The sequence below is a fragment of the Ovis canadensis genome, chromosome 24 (assembly GCF_042477335.2).
Source record: "Ovis canadensis isolate MfBH-ARS-UI-01 breed Bighorn chromosome 24, ARS-UI_OviCan_v2, whole genome shotgun sequence".
In the NCBI taxonomy this organism is placed as follows: Eukaryota; Metazoa; Chordata; class Mammalia; order Artiodactyla; family Bovidae; genus Ovis; species Ovis canadensis.
The window spans coordinates 13383626-13406945 of NC_091268.1; the positions used below are offsets into that span (position 1 = coordinate 13383626).

Genomic DNA, 23320 nt, shown 5'->3' on the forward strand with positions numbered 1-23320 from the left:
TGGATCTATCATCAGTCAGTCAGTTCAGTTGCTCAGTCGTTTTTGCCTTTTGTGACCCCATGGACTGCAGAACGCCAGGCTTCCCTGTCCATCACCAACTCCCAGAGCCTACTCAAACTCATGCCTATTGAGTCGGTGATGCCATCCAACTAACTCATCCTCTGTCATCACCTTCTCCTCGTGCCTTCAATCTTTCCCAACATCAGGGCTTTTCCAATGTGTCAGCTCTTTGCATCAGGTGGCCAAAGTATTGGAGTTTCAGCTTCAGCATCAGTCCTTACAATGAATATTCAGGACTGATTTCCTTTAGGATGGACTTGTTGGATCTCCTTGCTGTCCGTGACAGGATCATAACACCTAATCAATCTCCCCTCTACCAACCCATAGCTGATGACACTCATATTCAAGGCATGACAAATAATAAGCCTAACTGGCTAAATGCTAAAATATGTATAGTATAATATTGTGTATTTTGTATACTGTAATGTTAACTGTGTTTCCATATCAATATATGTTCAGTTCAGTCGCTCAGAAGTGTCTGACTCTTTGCGACTCCATGAATCGCAGCACCCCAGGCCTCCCTGTCCATCACCAAATTCCGGAGTTCACTCAGACTCAAGTCCATCGAGTCAGTGATGCCATCCAGCCATCTCATCCTCTGTCGTCCCCTTCTCCTCCTGCCCCCAACCCCTCCCAGGATATGAGTCTTTTCCAATGAGTCAACTCTTCACATGAGGTGGCCAAAGTACTGGAGTTTCAGCTTTAGCATCACTCCTTCCAAAGAAATCCCAGGGCTGATCTCCTTCAGAATGGACTAGTTGGATCTCCTTGCAGTCCAAGGGACTCTCAAGAGTCTTCTCCAACACCACAGTTCAAAAGCATCAATTATTCGGCACTCAGCCATCTTCACAGTCCAACTCTCACATCCATTTATGACCACTGGAAAAACCATAGCCTTGACTAGATGGACCTTAGTCGGCAAAGTAATGTCTCTGCTTTTGGATAGACTGTCTAGGTTGGTCATAACTTTTCTTCCAAGGAGTAAGCGTCTTTTAATTTCATGGCTGCAGTCACCATCTGCAGTGATTTTGGAGCCCCCCAAAATAATGTCTGACACTATTTCCACTGTTTCCCCATCTATTTCCCATGAAGTGATGGGACCAGATGCCATGATCTTCATTTTCTGAATGTTGAGCTTTAAGCCAACTTTTTCACTCTCCACTTTCACTTTCATCAAGAGGCTTTTTAGTTCCTCTTCACTCTCTGCCATAAGGGTGATGTCATCTGCATATCTGAGGTTATTGATATTTCTCCTGGCAATCTTGATTCCAGCTTGTGATGTAGAGATATGTAAAACTAAAAAGCACATTGTGTCAGCCATAATTTGGGTTAGGTTCATTGGAAAATATACTAATGTAATTTTTCATAATTTTAAGAAGTATAGCCTCTATATGGTCTTCCCAGGTGGCACTAGTGCTAAAGAACTCTTCTGCCAGTGCAAGAAACATGAAGAGACAAGGGTTCAGTTCCGGGGTCAGGAAGATCCCCTGGATGAGGGCAAAACAACCTGCTCCAGTATTCTTGCCTGGAGAATTCCATGGACAGAAGAGCCTGATGGGCTATAGTCCATGGGGTCGCAAAGAGCCCAACATGGCTGAAGCGAACGAACACAGCATGAACACAGCCTCTGTATGGAGGTGAATTATTTTTAAAAACATCAGTAATAGGTCAATGACAAAGAAATCATATTGTAAATGACAGAAGAGGAATTTCCCTTTAGTTATTCTATATGTGTGTATGTTGGTAGCTCAGTTGTGTCTGACTCTCTGCGACCCCATGGATTGTAGCCTGCCAGGCTCCTCTGTCCATGGGATTCTCCAGGTAAGAGTACTGGAGTGGGTTGCCATTTCCTTCTCCATTATTCTGTATATAGCTCATGACAATAAACTCTGTAAGAATTCTTCAGGGTTTGAGTCCCTAAGGTTAGGTGATTAGACATAAAACAAATTAAAACACCATCCTGTAGTATAATTTCTAGGTCTACTTATTATTCAAGGACGTGTTCATTCTCATGCTGCAATTTCTTGACTGTTGCAAAAATAACATGATATCTCTTGCTATCTTTATTATCTATATTTTGCAGGGATCATCAACTTTCTGAATAAAGGACTGGAAATATTTAAAGAAAAAAATTCAATTTTGATACAAAGTGTGTATGCAGCATATTAATATTAGCAAGGAATCTGTCATAAAAATACACCAAGGATATCTGGCATTTGATGAGTTGATTAACCTAGGATCAACCTTACTCTGATCTGAGGGATATGGGATCCAGAAGATTTTTGGCAGAGGAAACCTATATGAACTGAAAATAGCAATATACAGGCTAAATTCTACTTTTATTAATCCCAGAACCATCGTGCATGTGCAGTTATATGTTTAACCTCAGAGTAATTTACTATTAAATTTTCTTTATGTATTAAAATTGTTTAATCTTACCCAGAGCAGTTGTACTGTTATCATATGACTGCCGTAATTCAATCGATTATTTGTTTAGTTATTTTTTTTTCTGATTTTCTTCTATGTAGCCTGTGTTCTCATATAATTATATTTTATCTTGAGGATATTTAATGCATCATATTTATTTAGGAATCATTTATATAAAACACTGCTACTGATAAATACTATTCTCTCTTGTTTTCCAGGTAAGGAAACTAAAGTTCTTAAGGATAAAGCTAATTTCCCACAATGGAATTCATTTAAATTGTCAAGTAAAGACCAATCTGACACTTCAGAACATTCCTGGGTTATACACTGATCACACTGCCTTCACTAGCTTAGTTTGGGCTATCTTCAGTTTCTTTCACTCCACCTTCCCATGTTCCACTGCTCCATTTTAATTCTTGTTATTTTTATCTTTTAAATCAAGATCCATTGTACTGGATGAAGGAAATCAGAGCCCTGTGACCATGTGCATCCTCTTGGGCTTTTCAAAACACCCATGCCTCCAAGCACCCCTTTTCCTGATGTTCTTGACCATTTAAACAGTCACTCTGGTGGGAAACCTTGGCATAACTGTAGTCATAAGGATCAATCTCAAACACCACACACCAGTGTACTTTTTCCTCAGCCATCTATCCTCTTGGGATATTTGTTCTTCCAGTGTATTTACACCCAAAATCCTAGATACCTTGGTTGTGGAAGACAGAGATAACTCTTTCAAAGGATGCATAGCACGGTTTTCTTTGGCTGTGCATTTGTGATTCCAGAAATGTCCATGCTAGCAGTCATGGCCTATGGCCAGTTTGTGGCTGTTTGTAACCCCCTGCTCTACACAGTTGCTGTGTCTCCTAAGCTCTGCAGCCTCAAGGTCGCTGGAACATACACGTGGGGTGGAATGTGTTCCTTGACAATCACATGCTCTCTTTTGGCGCTGTCCTTCTGCAGTTCTAATGTCATACATCACTTTGGCTGTGAGTATTCTGCATCATCTCTGCTTCCTGTTCTGATACCTATTTCAGTCAACTGACATGTTTCATCATTTCTACATCCAATGAGGTGTCAGTAGCCTCCTGATTATCCTCACCTCCTATGTTTCCATAGTTGTCACAGTCATCAAGATGCCTTCAGCTGGTGGACTCAAAAAGCCTTCTCCACCTGTGCCTCCCACCTGAGCACCATCAACATTTTCCACAGGACTGTCCTGTTCCTTTATTGTGTACCCAACTCCAGAAGCTCATGGCTTCTGGTCAAAGTAACCACTGTGTGTTTTACTGTCATGATTCCTATGCTGAATCCCCTTATCAATAGTCTTAGGAATAAAGATGTGAAAGAGACTGTCAGGAGTTTGATAACTATGAAGCTGCTTTCTCCCTCAATATAATTCAGAAGCCCAATGGGACTGTAAAACCATTTGAAGTAAAGTCAACCTGTATATAAGCCAAATAAATATGCTTGTGTTCATATTACACCTAATAATTTTCACATACATTTCGGATACTAGTTTAACCTTTATTTTAAGTAAATATATGATTCTAGAAATCAGCAAACTAAAATGGACTGGAATGGGTGAATTTAACTCAGATGACCATTATATTTACTACTGTGGGCAGGAATCCCTTAGAAGAAATGAAGTAGCCATCATGGTCAACAAAAGAGCCCAAAATGCAGTACTTGGATGGAATCTCAAAAATAACAGAATGATCACTGTTCATTTCCAAGGCAAACCATTCAATATCACACTAATTCAAGTCTATGCCCCAACCAGTAATGCTGAAGAAGCTGAAGTTGAATGGTTTATGAAGACCTACAAGAACTTTTAGAACTAACACCCAAAAAAGATGTATTTTTCATCATAGGGGAATAGAACGCAAAAGTAAGAAGTCAAGAAACACCTGGCATAACAGGCAAATTTGGCCTTGGAATATGGAATGAAGCAGGGCAAAGGATAATAGAGTGCTACCAAGAGAACACACTGGTCATAGCAAATACCCTCTTTCAACAACACAAGAGAAGACTCTACACATGGACATCACCAGATGGTCAACACCAAAATAAGATTGATTATATTTTTTGCAGCCAAAGATGTACAAGTTCTATACAATCAGCAAAAACAAGACTGAGAGCTGACTGTGGCCCAGATGATGAGGTCCTTATTGCAAAATTCATACTTAAATTGAAGAAAGTAGGGAAAACCGCTAGACCATTCAGGTATGACCTAAATCAAATCCCTTATGATTATACAGTGGAAGTGAGAAATAGATTTAAGAGACTAGATCTGATAGATAGAGTGGCTGATGAACTATGGAGGGAGGTTCATGACATTGTACAGGAGACAGGGATCAAGATCATCCCCATGGAAAAGAAATACAAAAAAGCAAAATGGCTGTCTGGGGAGGCCTTACAAATAGCTATGAAAAGAAGAGAAATAGCCTTTTATTGTGGCATCTTTGTCAGGTTTTGGTATTAGGGTGATGGTGGCCTCATAGAATGAGTTTGGAAGTTTACCTTCCTCTGCAATTTTCTGGAAGAGTTTGAGTAGGATGGGTGTTAGCTCTTCTCTAAATTTTTGGTAGAATTCAGCTGTGAAGCCGTCTGGACCTGGGCTTTTGTTTGCTGGAAGATTTCTGATTATAATTTCAATTTCCGTGCTTATGATGGGTCTGTTAAGATTTTCTATTTCTTCCTGGTTCAGTTTGGAAAGTTGTACTTTTCTAAGAATTTGTTCATTTCTTCCATGTTGTCCATTTTATTGGCATATAATTGCTGATAGTAATCTCTTATGATCCTTTGTATTTCTGTGTTGTCTGTTGTGATCTCTCCATTTTCATTTCTAATTTTATTGATTTGATTTTCTCCCTTTGTTTCTTGATGAGTTTGGCTAATGGTTTGTCAATTTTATTTATCCTTTCAAAGAAACAGCTTTTGAGATTCCTTTAAAAATTGCAAATAGAACTGCCTTATGACCCAGCAATCCCACTGCTGGGCATACACACCAAGGAAAACAGAATTGAAAGAGACACATGTACCCCAATGTTCATCGCAGCACTGTTTGTAATAGCCAGGACATGGAAACAACCTAGTTGTCCATCAGCAGATGAATGGATAAGAAAGCTGTGGTACATACACACAATGGAGTATTACTCAGCCATTAAAAAGAATACATTTAAATCAGTTCTAATGAGGTGGATGAAACTGGAGCCTATTATACAGAGTGAGGTAAGCCAGACAGAAAAACACCAATACAGAATACTAACACATATATATGGAGTTTAGAAAGATTGTACTGATAACCCTGTATGAGAGACAGCAAAAGAGACACAAATGTTTAGAACAGACTTTTGGACTCTGTGGGAGAGGGAAAGGGTGGGATGATTTGGGAGAATTGCATTGAAACATGTATACTATCATGTAAGAAACGAATCACCAGTCTATGTTCGATACAGGATACAGGATGCTTGGGGCCGGTGCATGGGGATGACCCAGAAAGATGATGTGGGGTGGGAGGTGAGAGCGGGGGTTCTGGATTGGGAACTCATGTACACCCGTGGCTAATCATTTCAATGTATGGCAAAACCAAAATAGTATTGTAAAGCAAAATAAAGTAACAACGAAAATTAAAAAAATAATAATAAAAAATAAAAGCCTGGGTAACCAGAAAAAAAAAAAAGAAAAAAAAAGAAAGAAAGAAAAGAATTCATTTGAATCAGTTCTGATGAGATGGATGAAACTGGAGCCGATTATACAGAGTGAAGTAAGCCAGAAAGAAAAACACCAATACAGTATACTAACACATATATATGGAATTTAGGAAGATGGCAATGACGACCCTGTATGCAAGACAGGGAAAGAGACACAGATGTGTATAATGGACTTTTGGACTCAGAGGGAGAGGGAGAGGGTGGGATGATTTGGGAGAATGGTATTCTAACATGTATACAATCATGTGAATTGAATCGCCAGTCTATGTCTGACACAGGATGCAGCATGCTTGGGGCTGGTGCATGGGGATGACCCAGAAAGATGTTATGGGGAGGGAGGTGGGAGGGGGGTTCATGTTTGGGAATGCATGTAAGAATTAAAGATTTTAAAATTAAAAAAATAAAAAAATAAAAAAAAAAAAAATAAAATAAAATAAATGATCAGTCAAAAAAAAAAAAAGAAAGAAAGAAAAGAAGAGAAGTGAAAAGCAAAGGAGAAAAGGAAAGATATGAGCATCTGAATGCAGATTTCCAAATAACAAGAAGAGATTAGAAAGCCTTCCTCAGTGATCAATGCAAAGAAAGAGAGGAAAACAACAGAATGGGAAAGACTAGAGATCTCTTCAAGAAAATTAGACATACCAAGGGAATACTTCATGCAACACCTGTGGTGGATACATGTTGATGTATGGCAAAACCAATACAATATTGTAAAGTAATTAGCCTCCAATTAAAATTTAAAAATTTAAATAAAAAAAGAAATAGTATTGACTTAACAGAAGCAGAAGATATTAAGAGGAGGTGGCAAGAATACACAGAAGAACTTTACGAAAAAGATCTTCACTACACAGTTAATCACGATGGTGTGATCACTCACCTAGAGCCAGACATTCTCGAATGTGAAGTCAAGTGGGCCTTAGGAAATATCACTATGAACAAAACTAGTGGAGGTGATGAAATTCCAGTTGAGCTATTTCAAATCTTGAAAAAATGATGCTGTGAAAGTGCTCTGTTCGTTTCAATATGCCAGCAAATTTGGAAAACTCAGCAGTGGCCACAGGACTGGAAAAGGTCAGTTTTCATTCCAATCCCAAAGAAAGGCAATGCCAAAGAATGCTTTAACTACTGCACAATTGCACTCATCTCACATGCTAGTAAAGTAATGCTCAAAATTCTCCAAGCCAGGCTTCAGCAATACATGAACCATGAACTTCCAGATGTTCAAGATGGTTTTAGAAAAGGCGGAAGAACCAGAGATCAAATTTCCAACATGCACTGGATCCTCGAAAAAGCAAGAGAGTTCCAGAAAAACATCTATTTCTGCTTTATTGACTATGCCAAAGCCTTTGACTGTGTAGATCACAATAAACTGTGGAACATTCTGAAAGAGATGGGAATACCAGACCACCTAACCTGCCTCTTGAGAAATCTGTATGCAGGTCAGGAAGCAACAGTTAGACCTGGATATGGAACAACAGACTGGTTCCAAATAGGAAAAGGAGTACGTCAAGGCTGTATATTTTCACCCTGCTTATTTAACTTCTATGCAGAGTACATCATGAGAAACGCTGGGCTGGAAGAAACACAAGCTGGAATCAAGATTGCCAGGAGAAATATCAATAACCTCAGATATGCAGATGACACCAGCCTTATGGCAGAAAGTGAAGAGGAACTAAAAAGCCTCTTGATGAAAGTGAAAGAGGAGAACAAAAAAGTTGCCTTAAAGCTCAAATTCAGAAAACGAAGATCATGGCATCTGGTCCCATCACTTCATGGGAAATAGATGGGGAAACAGTGGAAACAGTGTCAGAATTTATTTTTGAGGGGCTCAAAAATCACTGCAGATGGTGACTGCAGCCATGAAATTAAAAGATGCTTCCTCCTTGGAAGAAAAGTTATGACCAATCTAGATAGTATATTCAAAAGCAGAGACATTTCTTTGCCGACTAAGGTCCGTCTAGTCAAGGCTATGGTTTTGCCTGTGGTCATGTATGGTTGTGAGTTAGACTGTGAAGAAAGCTGAGCACCGAAGGATTGATGCTTCTGAACTGTGGTGTTGGAGAAGACTCTTGAGGGTCCCTTGGACTGCAAGGAGATCCAACCAGTCCATTCTGAAGGAGATCAACCCTGGGATTTCTATGGAAGGAATGATACTAAAGCTGAAGCTCCAGTACTCTGGCCACCTGATGTGAAGAGTTGACTCATTGGAAAAGATTCTGATGCTGGGAGCAATTGGGGGCAGGAGGAGCAGGGTACGACCAAGGATGAGTGGCTGGATGGCATCACTGACTCGATGGACATGAGTCCGAGTGAACTCCGGGAGATGGTGATGGACGGGGAGACCTGGCGTGCTGCGATTCATGGGGTCACAAAGAGTCAAAAACGATTGAGCGACTGAACTGAACTGAACTGCTAATATTTTATTATGAAATATGTATTTCATTATGCATTCTAAATAAAAGTCCTTTGATGTGTGCATCATGAATATTTTCTCCTAGATTTTGGCTGATCTGGTGATGTATTTAGGTGAACACATTTCCTTATGTTTAATGAATCAATGTTTATCAAACTGTTTCTTTACACAGTGAAGTGCTTCTAATGTCTTATTTAAGATCCACTTTTTACCTCCATGATAATAAAGATATTCTCATATTTTATGTGTTGAATTATCACAAATTCAATATAGTATTATATTTTATATTCTACTTCTATTTTCTTTCTTTTTTTAATTTTATTTTTACTTTATTTTACTTTACAATACTGTTTTGGTTTTTCCATACATTGACATGAATCCACCACGGGTGTACATGCGATCCAAAACATGAACCCCCTCCCACCTCCCTCCCCACATCCCTCTGGGTCATCACCGTGCACCAGCCCCAAGCATGCTGTATCCTGCATCGGACATAGACTGGTGATTCACTTCTTACATGATAGTATACATGTTTCAATGTCATTCTCCCAAATCATCCCACCCTCTCCCTCTCCCTCTGAGTCCAAAAGTCCGCTCTACACATCTCTGTCTTTTTTGCTGTCTTGCATACAGGGTCATCATTGCCATCTTTCTAAATTCCATATATATATGTGTTAGCATACTGTATTGGTGTTTTTCTTTCTGGCTTACTTCACTCTGCATAATCGGCTCCATTTTCACCCATCTCATCAGAACTGATTCAAATGTATTCCTTTTAATGGCTGAGTAGTACTCCATTGTGTGTATGTACCACAGCTTTCTTATCCATTCATCTGCTGATGGGCATCTAGGTTGTTTCCATGTCCTGGCTATTATAAACAGTGCTGCGATGAACATTGGGGTACATGTGTCTCTTTTGATTCTGGTTTCCTCAGTGTGTATGCCCAGCAGTGGGATTGCTGGGTCATATGGCAGTTTTATTTGCAATTTTTTAAGGAATCTCCACACTGTTCTCCATAGTGACTGTACTAGTTTGCATTCCCACCAACAGTGTAGGAGGGTTCCCTTTTCTCCACACCCTCTCCAGCATTTATTGCTTGCAGATTTTTGGATCACAGACATTCTGACTGGTGTGAAGTGGTACCTCATTGTGGTTTTGAGTTACATTTCTCTAATAATGAGTATTGCTGAGCATCTTTTCATGTGTTTGTTAGCCATCTGTATGTCTTCTTTGGAGAAATGTCTATTTAGTTCTTTGGCCCATTTTTTTGATTGGGCCCATTTGGGGTTTTTATTTTCTCTTTTTGCATAGATTTTAAAATTTATTTCAACCTGAAAGTAAATTTTGATGGGGTATGACTATAAGGTCATTTTATATTTTGACTTATTGGTATATATTTATCCCAGAAATACTTATTGAAAATTCACTCATTTTAACACTGCTCTGTAGTGCCAAAATATTCATAGAGTAAATATCAGTATATGTTTAGTTCTATTCCTAGACTTTCTGTATGCTTCTAGCTGTTTTATAATCAGATCTACCATTAACTAATAGGCTTTGACATCAGGTTGAGCAGCTCCTAGAAAGTTACTGTTTATCTTGCAGGATGTTTAAGATATTATTTATCTTTACATTTTAAAACAAACTTTAGAATTAACCTTGTATAGATTTAGTGTAGAAATACAGTAGAATTGTAGATCTATTTGCAGAAAATAATAAGTTTGCATCCTGAAGTCTTCCAAATCATAAGCAAGGTACATTATTATGTTTATTTAGATCTACTTCATGGTTTACAATGTATATATTTTAATTAATCTGGATGTGCGATTATTTTTCATACTGGTTTAAATATCATTTGTAAAATGTGTATTGTTTTTCAATTAGGATTCAATGAATTTTGGCAACTCTAAAAATATCTCCCAATAATTTTATTACTTATTTGTAGATTATTTTTGGATTTTCAACATGCATATCATACAATCTCTAAATAAACCTTTTCTGGATATGTTGTTTCCAATGACATTCCTTTTATTTTTTTTCTTATGTTTGGTTAACTAGCTGAAAACTTTAGTATAATTTTTGAATAAACAGTAAAAGTGGGTATCCTTGACTTCCTCATCTAACAAGGAAAGTATCGATAGTTAACATTTCATCCTTAAAATGTTGAGCAAATATATCTCATGTATTTTTTATTTTGTATATGTCTATTTGTTATATTTTGGTTTTTAGTCAGTGAATGTTGAATATATCGAGCAAATTTTCTCATTTTAACTCCTTTAATATTTTGATATGGTAACACATATATATATTTTGTAAATTTCCAATCAATATATGTGTTTTTTTCCTGAGAAAATTACTACAAGCATTATATATTTACCTTTTTATTAGTTGATTAGTTTAATGTTTCAAAATTTTATGTATAATTTAAAATTCTATGATAATTTGTAAGATTGTTCTGTAATTTTCTTTTATTGTCCTTTACTTGTTAGTTTCTGCCATCAAGATACATTTGCCACTTAAAACAAAAATGGTATGAGAGTCTTCTTATGCAATTCAGGGAATATTATGTAGAAATGAAAGACAGTGTGATAGGGAGATACAAAAGGACAGTATTCATGTCAAAAAAAAAAACCACTATAAGTTAATTGCTATTCTGTTCAGTTAAGCTGTTAAGTAGTCTTTGACTCTTTGTGATCTGATGGACTGCAGCACACCAGGCCTCCCTGTTCATCACCAACTCCTGGAGACTACTCAAACTCATGTCCATCACATCAGTGATGCCATCCAACCATCTCATCTTCTGTTGTCCCTTTCTCCTCCTGCCCTCAATCTTTCCCAGCATCAAGGTCTTTTCCAGTGAGTCAGTACTTTGCTTTAGGTGGCCAAAGTATTGGAGTTTCAGCTTCAACACCAGTCCTTCAGTGAATATTCAGAATTGATTTCCTTTAGGATGGATGGGTTGAATCTCCTTGCAGTCCGAGGGGCTCTCAACAGTCTTCTCCAACACCACAGTTCAAAAGCACTGATTCTTAGGTGCTCTTATTTCTTTATGGTCCAACTCTCACATCCATACATGGATGTGAAAAACCATAGCTTTGGAAAAAACATAGCTTTGACTACTAATACACAATGGAGTATTACTCAGCCATAAAGAATACATTTGAATCCGTTATAATGGGGTGGATGAAACTGGAGCCGATTAAACAGAGTGAAGTAAGCCAGAAAGAAAAACACCAATACAGTATACTAACACATATGTACAGAATTTAGAAAGATGACAATGATGACCCTGTATGTGAGACAGCAAAAGAGACACAGATGTGTAGAGTGGACTTTTGGACTCAGAGGGAGAGGGAGAAGGTGTGATGATTTGGAAGAATGGCATTGAAACATGTATACTATCATGTAAGAAACAAATCACCAGTCTATGTCCGATGCAGGATACAGGATGCTTGGGGCTGGTGCACGGGGATGACTCAGAGAGATGTTATGGGGAGGCAGGTGGGAGGGGGTTTCATGTTTGGGAATGCATGTATACCCGTGGTGGATTCTTGTCAATGTATTGCAAAAGCAATACAGTATTGTAAAGTAAAATAAAGTAAGAGTAAAATTTTTTTAAAAAAAAGTATTCTTCTTAATGGCTGAGTAATACTGTATTGTGTATATGTACCACAGCTTTCTTTTGAACACTTTAGACATTTAGCAATAGTCCATAAGAAACACAGAGAGGTTCTAATAGAAACACTTTGCTTCTTCTTCCAGCTTTGGAAAGGAGGCGTTAACTGAGGGTCTTACATCCTCATTCTCTCTAATATTTTTGTTTCCAGGGCTGATTCAGATTCTGACAAACAGAAACCATGTTTCTATCAAAGAAAAATAAAAGTGGGGCCAAGTTCACTGTCCTAGGCTTCTCTGATTACCCAGAGTTGCAAGTCCCCCTCTTCTTGATATTCTTCACCATCTACAGTGTCACTGTGGTAGGGAATCTTGGGATGATAGTAACCATCAAAATTAATCCCAAACTGCACATCCCCATATACTTTTTCCTCAGCCACCTCTCCTTTGTGGATTTCTGTTATTCCTCCATAATTGTTCCCAAGACCATGGCGAACTTCATGGTAGAAGACAGAATCATTTCATTCGTAGTCTGTATAATACAATTGTTTTTCTTTTGTACCTTTGTGATGACAGTCCTTTTTATTAGCTGTGATGGTCTATGACTGCTTCGTTGCCATCTGCAACCCTCTGCTATACAGGGTGGCCATGTCCCTGAGACTTTGCGCCACGTTAGTGGTTGGATCTTTTGCCAGGGGAACAACCTGCTTCTTGACATTCACATGTTCTGTCAGCAAATTATCATTTTGAAGTTACAACACAATCAATCACTTTTTCTGGGAGTTCTCCTCCTTGCTTTCCCTCTCTTGCTCTGATACTTATCTCAACCGGTTGCTGCTTTTTATTTTTGCCACTTTTAATGAGGTCAGCGCACTCTTCATCATTCTCCTGTCTCATGTTTTTTATTGTTGTCACCATCTTCAAGATGCCTTCAGCCTGTGGTCGCCGCAAAGTCTTCTCCACCTGTGCCTCCTGCCTGACCGCCATCAGCATCTTCCCCAGTACCATCCTCTTCCTCTGCTGTGTGCCCAACTCCACAACCTCCAGGCACACAGTCAAAGTAGCGTCTATGTTTTACACGGTGCCATCCCCATGTTGAATCCCCTGATCTATAGGCTGAGAAATAAGGATATCAATGAAACAGTCTCCAAGATAGCGGGCTCTAAACTTTTTCTTATTGAGCATTATAATAATAATTTTGTTCTTGATATGTAAACAAAGTGTAGCTACAAGGGTTGGTTTTTAAAGATAAGTTTAAATTAATGAAGAGTTAATGCTGCAAAATTTATGGTTGCCAGGAGAGGCAAGAAGTTTGGGGGAAAGGGTTAGTTTGGGAGTTTGGGATGAACGTGTACACTCTGTTATATTTAAATGGATAGCCAACAAGGATCTGCTGTATAGCACACAGAACTCTGCTCAGTGTTATGTGGCACCCTGGATGGGATGGTAGTTTGTGAGAGAATGGATATATGTATCTATATGCCCGAGTCCCTTCTCCATTCACCTGAAACTATCAGACCATTGTTTGCTAATAGGCTATATCCCAATACCATAATAATAATAATAATAATAATAATAATAATAATTTAAAAGAGAGAATTCTTTAAAATAGAAAGAACATGCATTTTGGCTCAAAGAAATTAACTTAGTTCTCTCTTATTTACCAGGAAAAAAGTATCAATCTCACCATTTTCTAAGTTTTCATCTAAAAAATTCAGACAAGATAAATGTATTAAATATATTAAAATACAATATAGATATGTGGCATACCTTGTGTAATCTTAATAAATTGAATTTCATCTCTTTCACACCTAGAATAACTAGGCTATCAATTAGCAAGTGCATTTCTCTTACAAAAATACAAATAGCAGTTAAAATAAGACATGGTGTTCATCCTTCAAAGGCTTAAAATCCAGTGTTGAGAGTAAGGTAGTTAAGAAAGTGATAACTGTGCAAGTTGGAAAATAGTACCACAATGGGTTTGAGAGGAAAAACAAAAGTTCAAGTCCTTCATAAAACAGGTATTATGTTGACGTGGCTTGGATAACTTAAGAGACAGACTTTTAGGAAACATATTTCAATGTAGGCGTTTTATCCAGGAGACTAAAGCATAGCAAACAAGGAAATCAGAATATAATAATGTATTAATGATAATTTTTTTAACTGAGTGACTAGTGCATAAGTTACATGTACATTTGTCTCCATGTTGGAGCATTTGTGTTGTATTGTGGATATGGGTTACTTGGCACAAAGTTGATAAGACACGGATTATATTCTGAATGTATTTTCAAAAGAGCTCCAGTGTGACAGCATGAGCAACTATGATAGACTCCACCAGAGGATTAAAAATACAGGACGAGCTCTCAGAACATCTTTCATGCAAAAAGGAAGCATGACAAGTGCCTGCCCAATTGATATTTCATTCTATTATTCTACCTATGAAGACATCAAAAGTATTATCAATTCTTTTTTTTTTCTTTACTAAACTTAATGTCTGTATCCTTCTCAAACAAACTTGCATCTTTAAAAAAAAGTGCTTCCATTTGACCAAGGAGTTGAAAACTATTTGCCTGTATAACCATATTCAAAATAAAATGCAAACTAGGTAGTCATTAGTTTGCTGTGGTTGTTGTAGTTTACTGGCTAAATTATGTCCAATTCTTTGCAACCCCATGGACTGTAGCCCACCAGGATCCTCTGTCCTTAGGATTACCAAGGCAAGAGTACTGGAGTGGGTACCTTCTCTAGGAGATCTTCCAGACCCAAGGTTTGAAACTGTGTCTCCTGCATTGGCAGGCAGATTCTTCACTATTGATCCACCTGGAAAACCTGGATATTAGTATATAGTCAGGTCCATTTAATAAGGTAAATTAGAAATAAGATCTCTTTAGCATCAATAGCTCAGGCTTGCTTGAATAACTTAAACACTATTCTCCTCCACTCAATATGTGCGTTAGTTACTCAGTCGTGTCCGATTCTTTGTGACCTCATGCTCTGTCCTTGGGATTTTCCAGGCAAGAATAATGGAGTGGGTCGCATTTCCTTCTTCCTCTCTACTCAATGTGCCTAAATAAATTTCTAAATATCTACTTTTTTAGATGAAAATATTGAGACTATTTGGGACTATTAACAGTAAATGGGATTAGAAATTCTGTCAGAAACTCTGTTGGAATAGTAATGACACACCACCCTTTCATTCAGTTTTTCAAAACTATATTTCATCAAAGTTTTCTAAGTAATACATTAAACAAAGTTAAATTCTCTTTCAATTTTGGTGAAGGCTAAATTTTTGGAGATTCTTTCAAAAGGACATTTTACCTAATGTGGTTTATTTCAAGCAGGAACCCAATTCTCCACTTATAAAGGCATGCCCATCTCTTCTTTTGCTTCTCATTAAATGATCAAATTGATTCCTCCATTTTTTAATATAGTCTACATTTGAGAATAACTGGGTAATATAAGGTTCTTAAAGCAACATATTGTGTCAGTTATAAGAAAGGCCCTGTTGCTATGTTATAATCTCTTGGAATTTACACAAACTCTTAGAATAGCTGCCATGTGAACAGCACAGGCTAGGATATTGGATAATGAGCAATATAGCTCATGGCCCTATCCCATGAAGCAGCATGGAGCCAAACTCCAGACTGAACTATGAACCCTCTTAGATCACCTAGCCTGGCAAGCTGATAGCATACACGTAATCAGACCAGCACAGATCAGTCAGTTCTGGATCAGATCAGCAGAGCTGCCTCACTGACTTATATAATAGTGATCTATGCAATAGGCAGCTGTTTTTAACTCATTGGGATTCCCTGGTGGCTCAGACAGTAAAGCATCTGACCGCAAGGCCGGGAACCTGGGTTCGATTCCTGGGTCGGGAAAATCCCCTGGAGAAGGACATGGCAATCCACTCTAGTATTCTTGCCTGGGAAATCCCATGGACAGAGGAACCTGGTGGGCTACAGTCCATGGGGGTCGCAAAAAGTCGGACACGACTGAGCAGCTTCACTTTCATTTTCACTTTAACTCATATGTTTTGGAGTAGTTTGTTATGCAACCTTAAAATACAACTGATTGTCTTAATTTCTGATGTTACCATGAACATCTTCCCAAGTCTTACCATAGAGCAGTTAAGCATTTCTGCTTTCCTTCTGTTTGGAGGCAGCTTAGTTAAAATGTACAATTAAAGACTTCAGAAAATTTAACACATTGTTGATGTTAATGAATCTTTTGATGAAATGATTGCCTAAAACACTGATCTTATTGATATAAATACAGCTCATCAAAACCTTAAATCTTTGTACTTATTCAATTTATGGATAATGATGATAAAACAAATTTCAATTAAATATTTATATTTAAATCATTTTTAAAAATCTGTTTTGTCTTTAAGACAGATAAGCAAAGGTTTCTGTGAGTGGGTTGCATAGATGATATAAAACATCACTGCCAGTGATGCTGTCTTTTTAGTCATTCTTTCATGAGACTCTCTCCTTCAAGGGAATGCATTTTGCATCAATCCTTGCAGGTGTAGTAAGAATAATGACAAAAAAAAAGATGCTAATCAGATACTATCATCAATCTACTATATATGATCTCAAAACATCACTGTATTGGCTAAAACATATGTCTATTGCAAATCTCATATTTTCTGAGAAAAGAAAGATATATGAGCTAAAAGGAAATAAGTCATACCATGGGCTTGAAATGTCTTAATTAAAACAAATTTCAGGTTTCATGTAATGCAATGTTTCACATTGTTGTTATGTTTCAGGTTTTTGAAGTTTTCTATTACTTTTCTAATAGGGGTAATTCCCAAGGTAATCTATGAATGGATAGCAGGAACTTTTGCTTTTGGACAATGAAACATAAGGGATAGTGAAACTGCTGAGTGGAAAGGAGAGGCAGAAACACTCCACAACCTCAGAAAATAACCAGGTGAATCAATTTTAGGGAAACACATGAAGGTTGTTGAGAATATGGAAACCAGTTTACTTCCAACTATTTATAGTCATGAAATTCTTAGATGATTGGTATATCCAGGGAAATAACCACATAGTATCATTCAAAACCTATTGGTTTAGGAGAAGATTATACAGACAGAGAAGGAGCAAACCTGGGAGATATGCCTCAGGCAGATCCATAAAATGGTCTCTACACATTCAGATATTGAAGCTGGATTTAGAAAAGGCAGAGAAACCATAGATCAGACTTTCAACATCTATTGGATCACAGAAAAATTAATAACTCCAGAAAAGCATCTACTTCTGCTTTATTGACTGCACTGAAGCCTTTGACTGTGTAGATCAAAACAAACTGTGGAAAATTCTTGAAGAGATGGGGATACCAGACCATCTTACCTGCCTCCTGAGAAATCTGTTTGCAGGTCAAGACAGATAGAACCGGACATGGAGCAATGGACCGGTTCCAAATAGGGAAAGGAGTACATCAAGGCTGTATATTGTGACCCTGCGAATTTAACTTATACCCAGAGCACATCATTCAAAATGCTGGGCTGGATGAAGCACAAGCTGGAATCAAGATTGCTGGGAGAAATATCAATAACTTCAGATATGCAGATGATACCACCCTCATGGCAGAAAGTGAATAGAAACTAAAGAGGCTTTTGATGAAGGTGAAAGAGGAGAGTGAAGAAGTTGGCTTAAAATTCAACATTCAAAAAACTGAGATCATGGCATCTGGCCCCATCACTTCATGCATATAGATGGGAAAACGATGGAAACAGTAGCTGACTTTATTTTCTTGGGTGTGAAATCACTGCTGATGGTGACTGCAGCCATGAAATTAAAAAAAAAAAAAGCTTGCTCCTTGGAAAAAAAGCGATGGCCAAACTAGAGAGCATATTAAAAAACAGAGACATTACTTTGCTGACAAAGGTCTGTCTAGTCAAAGCTATGGGTTTCCAGTAGGTATGTATGGATGTGAGAGTTGGTTCTTAAAAAAGACTGACTGCTAAACAATTGATGCTTTTGAACTGTGGTGTTGGAGAAGACTCTAGAGAGTCCCTTGGACTACAAGGGGATCAAACCAGTCAATCCTAAAGGAAATCAGTCCTGAATGTTCATTGGAAGGACTGATGCTGAAGACCCATTACATTGGGCACCTGATGCAAAGAACTGACTCATTGGAAAAGACCCTGATGCTGGGAAAGATGGAAGGCAGGAGTAAAAGTGTATGACAGAGGATGAAATGGTTGGATGTCTTCACCAGCTTGTTGGACATGAGTTTGATCGAGCTCCAGGGGTTGGTGATGGACAGGGAGGCCTGGCATGCTGCAGGCTTTGCAAAGAGTGAGGCTCACGAAGAGTCGGACCTGACTGAGTGACTGAATTTAACTGTACAAACCTTGGAGAGTTTCCTCCCCACTTTATATCTTATGAAAGTCGTTAATTGTTTGTGTCCCAAGATGATATTTTTTTTTCTTCACATCTTGTTAAGATCCCACAGAGACCAATGATTGGTTCTGGAAAATTAAGGGATATGGGCTTCGGGGATACACACATAAAAACATAAAGCCTGTGACATTTTCCCTCATAGCATCCTCAGAAACAAAGGAAGCAATATCTGTCAAAAGGTTGCTAGACTACATTCTATTTTGGAGAGGAAAGGGATGAATGATATTTCCTGATGTCTGGAAAGTAGGTTGCTTCTTTTTTCAGGGGACTAAATTATTACTAGCGATGTATAAGAGAAAGAGGAATGATAAAGAGGTCAGCGGCATTAGGAATAATTCTTACAAGTCTGTATTTGGAGAGTGTTTTAAGAAATGCCAAGTTTGAAGCACTCTATGAAGTGGATGGCATCACTGACTCGATGGGCATGAGTTTGAGTAAACTCCAGGAGTTGGTGATGGACAGGGAGGCCTAGCATGCTGCGATTCATGGGGTTGCAAAGAGTCAGAAACAACTGAGCGACTGAACTGAACTGAACTGATGAAGTGTTTTCCCTTTACGTACTGAGAAACAATATGAGATGAAATGGGGACACTTCAATCTATAGAATGAAATATCTTGAAACAGCTATTAGTGTAACAGGGGAAAGAGTGTGAGCCAGTTGGGAAGAATGCTTGATTCCTCTCCCCTTCCATCTGCCTCCACTCTCCAATTAACTCCATCCAAGGAATGTGGGAAAGACATCAGGGAGATTCTCTTGAGACTCACTTTGATGCTGAGAGTAGTGGTGAGGGGTCTTCAAAACTGCAGATGGAGGAGCACAGACATGTGAACCACCTCTGAAGCAGACAGGAGAGCAAGAACTTTAACCTTGTGAAAAGGTCACGCATCTCTACAGCAGGTTTCTCAAGTATGATGCTATTAACATCGGTCAAGATATATATTTGGTCTTTGCTTATGTTGAGGATATGTGGAAGGGTGGGAGTGGGGAAAGAGATGCCGTCCTGCACCTTATACACTTAGCAGCATCTATAGTCTGCCCTCTGGATGTTTGTAGCACCCCTTCCTATTGTGACAGTCAACAATATTTCCAGACATTGACAAATGTCCAACAAGGATCAACATCACTCCTGCTCTATAAATAATCAGCAGCCTGACTTTTCATCTTTAGAACTTAAAAACAGGAAAAGATTTTCAAAATTATGCACCACGTTGAAATAAAAAAATACAGCTCACTTATTCCTTGCCCTTTGAAGAGAGAAAAGCCTTCCATCACAGTGATAATTTGTGTTCAAACAGGAGTCCTTAATTCACATATCCTTTATCTCTTGAAGTTATTTGAAGAAGGAGGAAAAAAATGGCTGTGTTGGCTCTTAGTCCAGATTCACTTTCCTCCTGGAATAAGCAGTCAGTGCTAATAAGTCATTTTATTGTTAGTTAGGATCAGGAGAGTGAATAAATGAGCATGTTCATACCCTTTGTTGGCATCTTTTACGTGTCCAGGTCTTAGAAAGTATCTCTCCTATATTAAAAAAAAAAAAAGGCAAATTCCTGCATGCATTTTTTTGAAAGTAATTGGTAAAACTGTTTATTTTCTTGGATGTTTTGACAATTAAATATGCACGGAGATTTATGTTTAGGTATGCCATATTCTACCTTTGTGATCTGACTTCCTATTTTTAGCTTGACACTTTCTCATAGTCATTGTTCAGGTTATTGAAAGTTCTTCTGAAATCTACATAGTTTCCTATAATATGCATGCAGCATAACTTTGACCCTCCTGTTTGACATTTTGTTTCTAAGCTCCTATAATAAATAATAGTGCAATGCAGCAAGAAGAATTTGTGTTAATTTAATATTCACAATTTTGATTTATTGAATAGATTTAAAGTAGTGAGTTCATTCGTCAAATAGGTTTTAGAAGGCTTCAGGGTCACAGTTACATAAAGTTTGTGTGCGTGTTAAGTTGCTTCAGTTGTGTCCAACTCTTTGCAACCCCATAGAGTGTAGCCCACCAGGCTCCTCTGTCAATGGGATTCTCCAGGCCGATGTTGGAGTGGGTTGCCATTTCTTTCTCCATACAGAAAGTTTCCATTCAGTTCAGTCGCTCAGTCTTGTCTGACTCTTTGTGACCCCATGAATCTCAGCACGCCAGGCCTCCCTGTGACTCAGACTCACGTCCATCGAGTCAATGATGCCATCCAGCCATCTCGTCCTCTGTCGTCTCCTTCTCCTCCTGCCCCCAATCCCTCCCAGCATCAGAGTCTTTTCCAATGAATCAATTCTTCGCATGAAGTGGCCAAAGTGCTGGAGTTTCAGCTTTAGCATCATTCCTTCCAAAGAAATCCCAGGGCCGATCTCCTTCAGAATGGACTGGTTGGCTCTCCTTGCAGTCCAAGGGACTCTCAGAAGTCTTCTCCAACAAAAGTTCAAAAGCATCAATTCTTCGGCGCTCAGCCTTCTTCACAGTCCAATTCTCATTAGACCTAAGTAATAATTCTCTGTACAATGATGAACATTTTATAGCATAGTTTAAAAATCGCTGCTGCTGCTGCTGCTACTAAGTCACTTCAATTGCTAAAATAGACTATAAAATTCACTTTTCCATTTAAAAAGTAATAATACAAATGATGCTTGTGTGTTAATAATCTTAAATAAGCATACTTCTCATCATTTCATCAAAAAAGAGAAACTTCCTACATACTATTAAAAAATTCCCAAGGATACTAGTATTTCCAAAATTGATTTAACAGTGTAGCAGTAAAAAGGTATTTAAATTTCAAACGTTGCTAATTAAGTAATATTTGATGTCTTTCTAATGATTCAGTTCCAAGCTGTATATTGTGTAGAGCTACTTTAGATCATTATATAGATTTTCATGGATGTGAATTATTTCATGTGATCTGTGAATTTAAATGTGAGCTCTATGCATTTGTGGATTAGGATGTCTGAACTTTTCTTAAGCTTCAAAATGTCAATATTTTATTTCTTTGCTGAAAAAAGTTGACTATCTTATTTATTCTCATGTCTTTCTTAGGAGATAATTGGAGATGATCTCACAGAGAATAACTATTAACTTTTTTTTTTTTTTTTCTGCAACCACAGTAAAGTGAACACATGGATGAGGAAAACTGCACTGCTGTGTCACACTTCATCCTCCTTGGATTCTCAGATGCCCCTGAGCTCAGAGTCTTCCCCTTCCTGCTGTTTCTTTCCATCTATGGAGTCACAGTTTTGGGAAACCTGGGCGTGATTGTCCTTATTCAGATTAGCTCTGGACTCCACATCCCCATGTACTTTTTCCTCAGCCACTTGCCCTTTGTGGATTTCTGTTATTCCATGATCATCACCCTAAAGATGCTAGCTAACATCTTAAATGAAGACAAAGGCATTTCCTTCCTGGAATGCACTGTGCAATTCTACCTGTTTTGCACATTGGTGGTAACTGAGGTCATTCTGCTGGCAGTGATGGCCTATGACCACTCTGTGGCCATCTGTGACCCGCTGCTCTATGGTCACCATGTCCCAGGATCTCTGTGTGGAGTTGGTGTCTTGTTGCTACCTCAGTGGTGCTATGTGTTCTCTGATTCACTGTGTTTAGCTCTTCAGATCCCATCCTACAGATTGAATATGATCACCCACTTCTTTTGTGATCTCCCCCCTCTCTTGTCTCCTGCTTGCTCTGATGCATCTGTGAATCGGTTGATGCTATGCATTGGGGCCACTTTCTATGAGATCATCACAATCATGGTCATCCTCACACCCTACTTGTTTATTCTCATCACCATCCTGAGGTGATGCGCTCTGCAGAGGGAAAGTGCAAAGCCTTTTTCACCTGTGCCTCCCACCTTACAGCCATCACTGTCTTACAGGGAACGACCCTTTTCATTTATTGCCAGACCCATTCTGGCAACAGCATGGGTACTGACAAAGTGACCACGGTGTTCTACACTGTAGTGATCCCCATGCTGAATCCACTGATCTACAGTCTGAGGAACAAGGATGGATGTGAAAGAAGCTCTCAGAAAAGTGGTGAACTTCAAAATATTATCCTAGAGAATATTTTCCTAGCAGAACTCAGGGTTAGAAACTGGAGGCTGGTGAAAAGGTGATAATGATTGCAGTGTTGAAAGGGCAGAACTGAATTAGGTAGTTTTGAGTGAGTCTTCCTGGCTTATTATTTTGTACCTCATATCCTGTCAATTTATAAGAGTAGTCTACTTCTTTACATTTATTCAGTTTAAAATGTTTTAAATGGTTCTTAGTAATTGGAATCAAGATTGCCGGGAGAAATAACCTCAGATATGCAGATGACACCACCCTATGGCAGAAAGTGAAGAGGAACTAAAAAGCCGCGTGATGAAAGTGAAAGAGGAGAGTGAAAAGTTGGCTTAAAGCTCAACATTCAGAAAACGAAGATCATGGCATCTGGTCCCATCACTTCATGGGAAATAGATGGGAAAACAGTGGAAACAGTGTCAGACTTTATTTTTCAGGGCTCCAAAATCACTGCAGATGGTGACTGCAGCCATGAAATTAAAAGATGCTTACTCCTTGGAAGGAAAGTTATGACCTACCTAGATAGTATATTCAAAAGCAGAGACATTGCCAACAAAGGTCCGTCTAGTCAAGGCTATGGTTTTTCCAGTGGTCATGTATGGATGTGAGAGTTGGACTG

The 23320-nt window shown here is 38.5% G+C and overlaps 3 pseudogenes; all 3 read left to right on the forward strand.

The window, feature by feature from the left end:
- The first annotated feature begins 1650 nt into the window (after window positions 1–1650).
- Window positions 1651–3883, forward strand: LOC138429689 (olfactory receptor 1165-like; annotated as a pseudogene).
- Window positions 3884–12471: 8588 nt separating this feature from the next.
- Window positions 12472–13444, forward strand: LOC138429690 (olfactory receptor 5D18-like; annotated as a pseudogene).
- An 8315-nt stretch (window positions 13445–21759) lies between these two features.
- On the forward strand, window positions 21760–22698 carry LOC138429483 (olfactory receptor 5L1-like; annotated as a pseudogene).
- The last annotated feature ends 622 nt before the right edge of the window (window positions 22699–23320 follow it).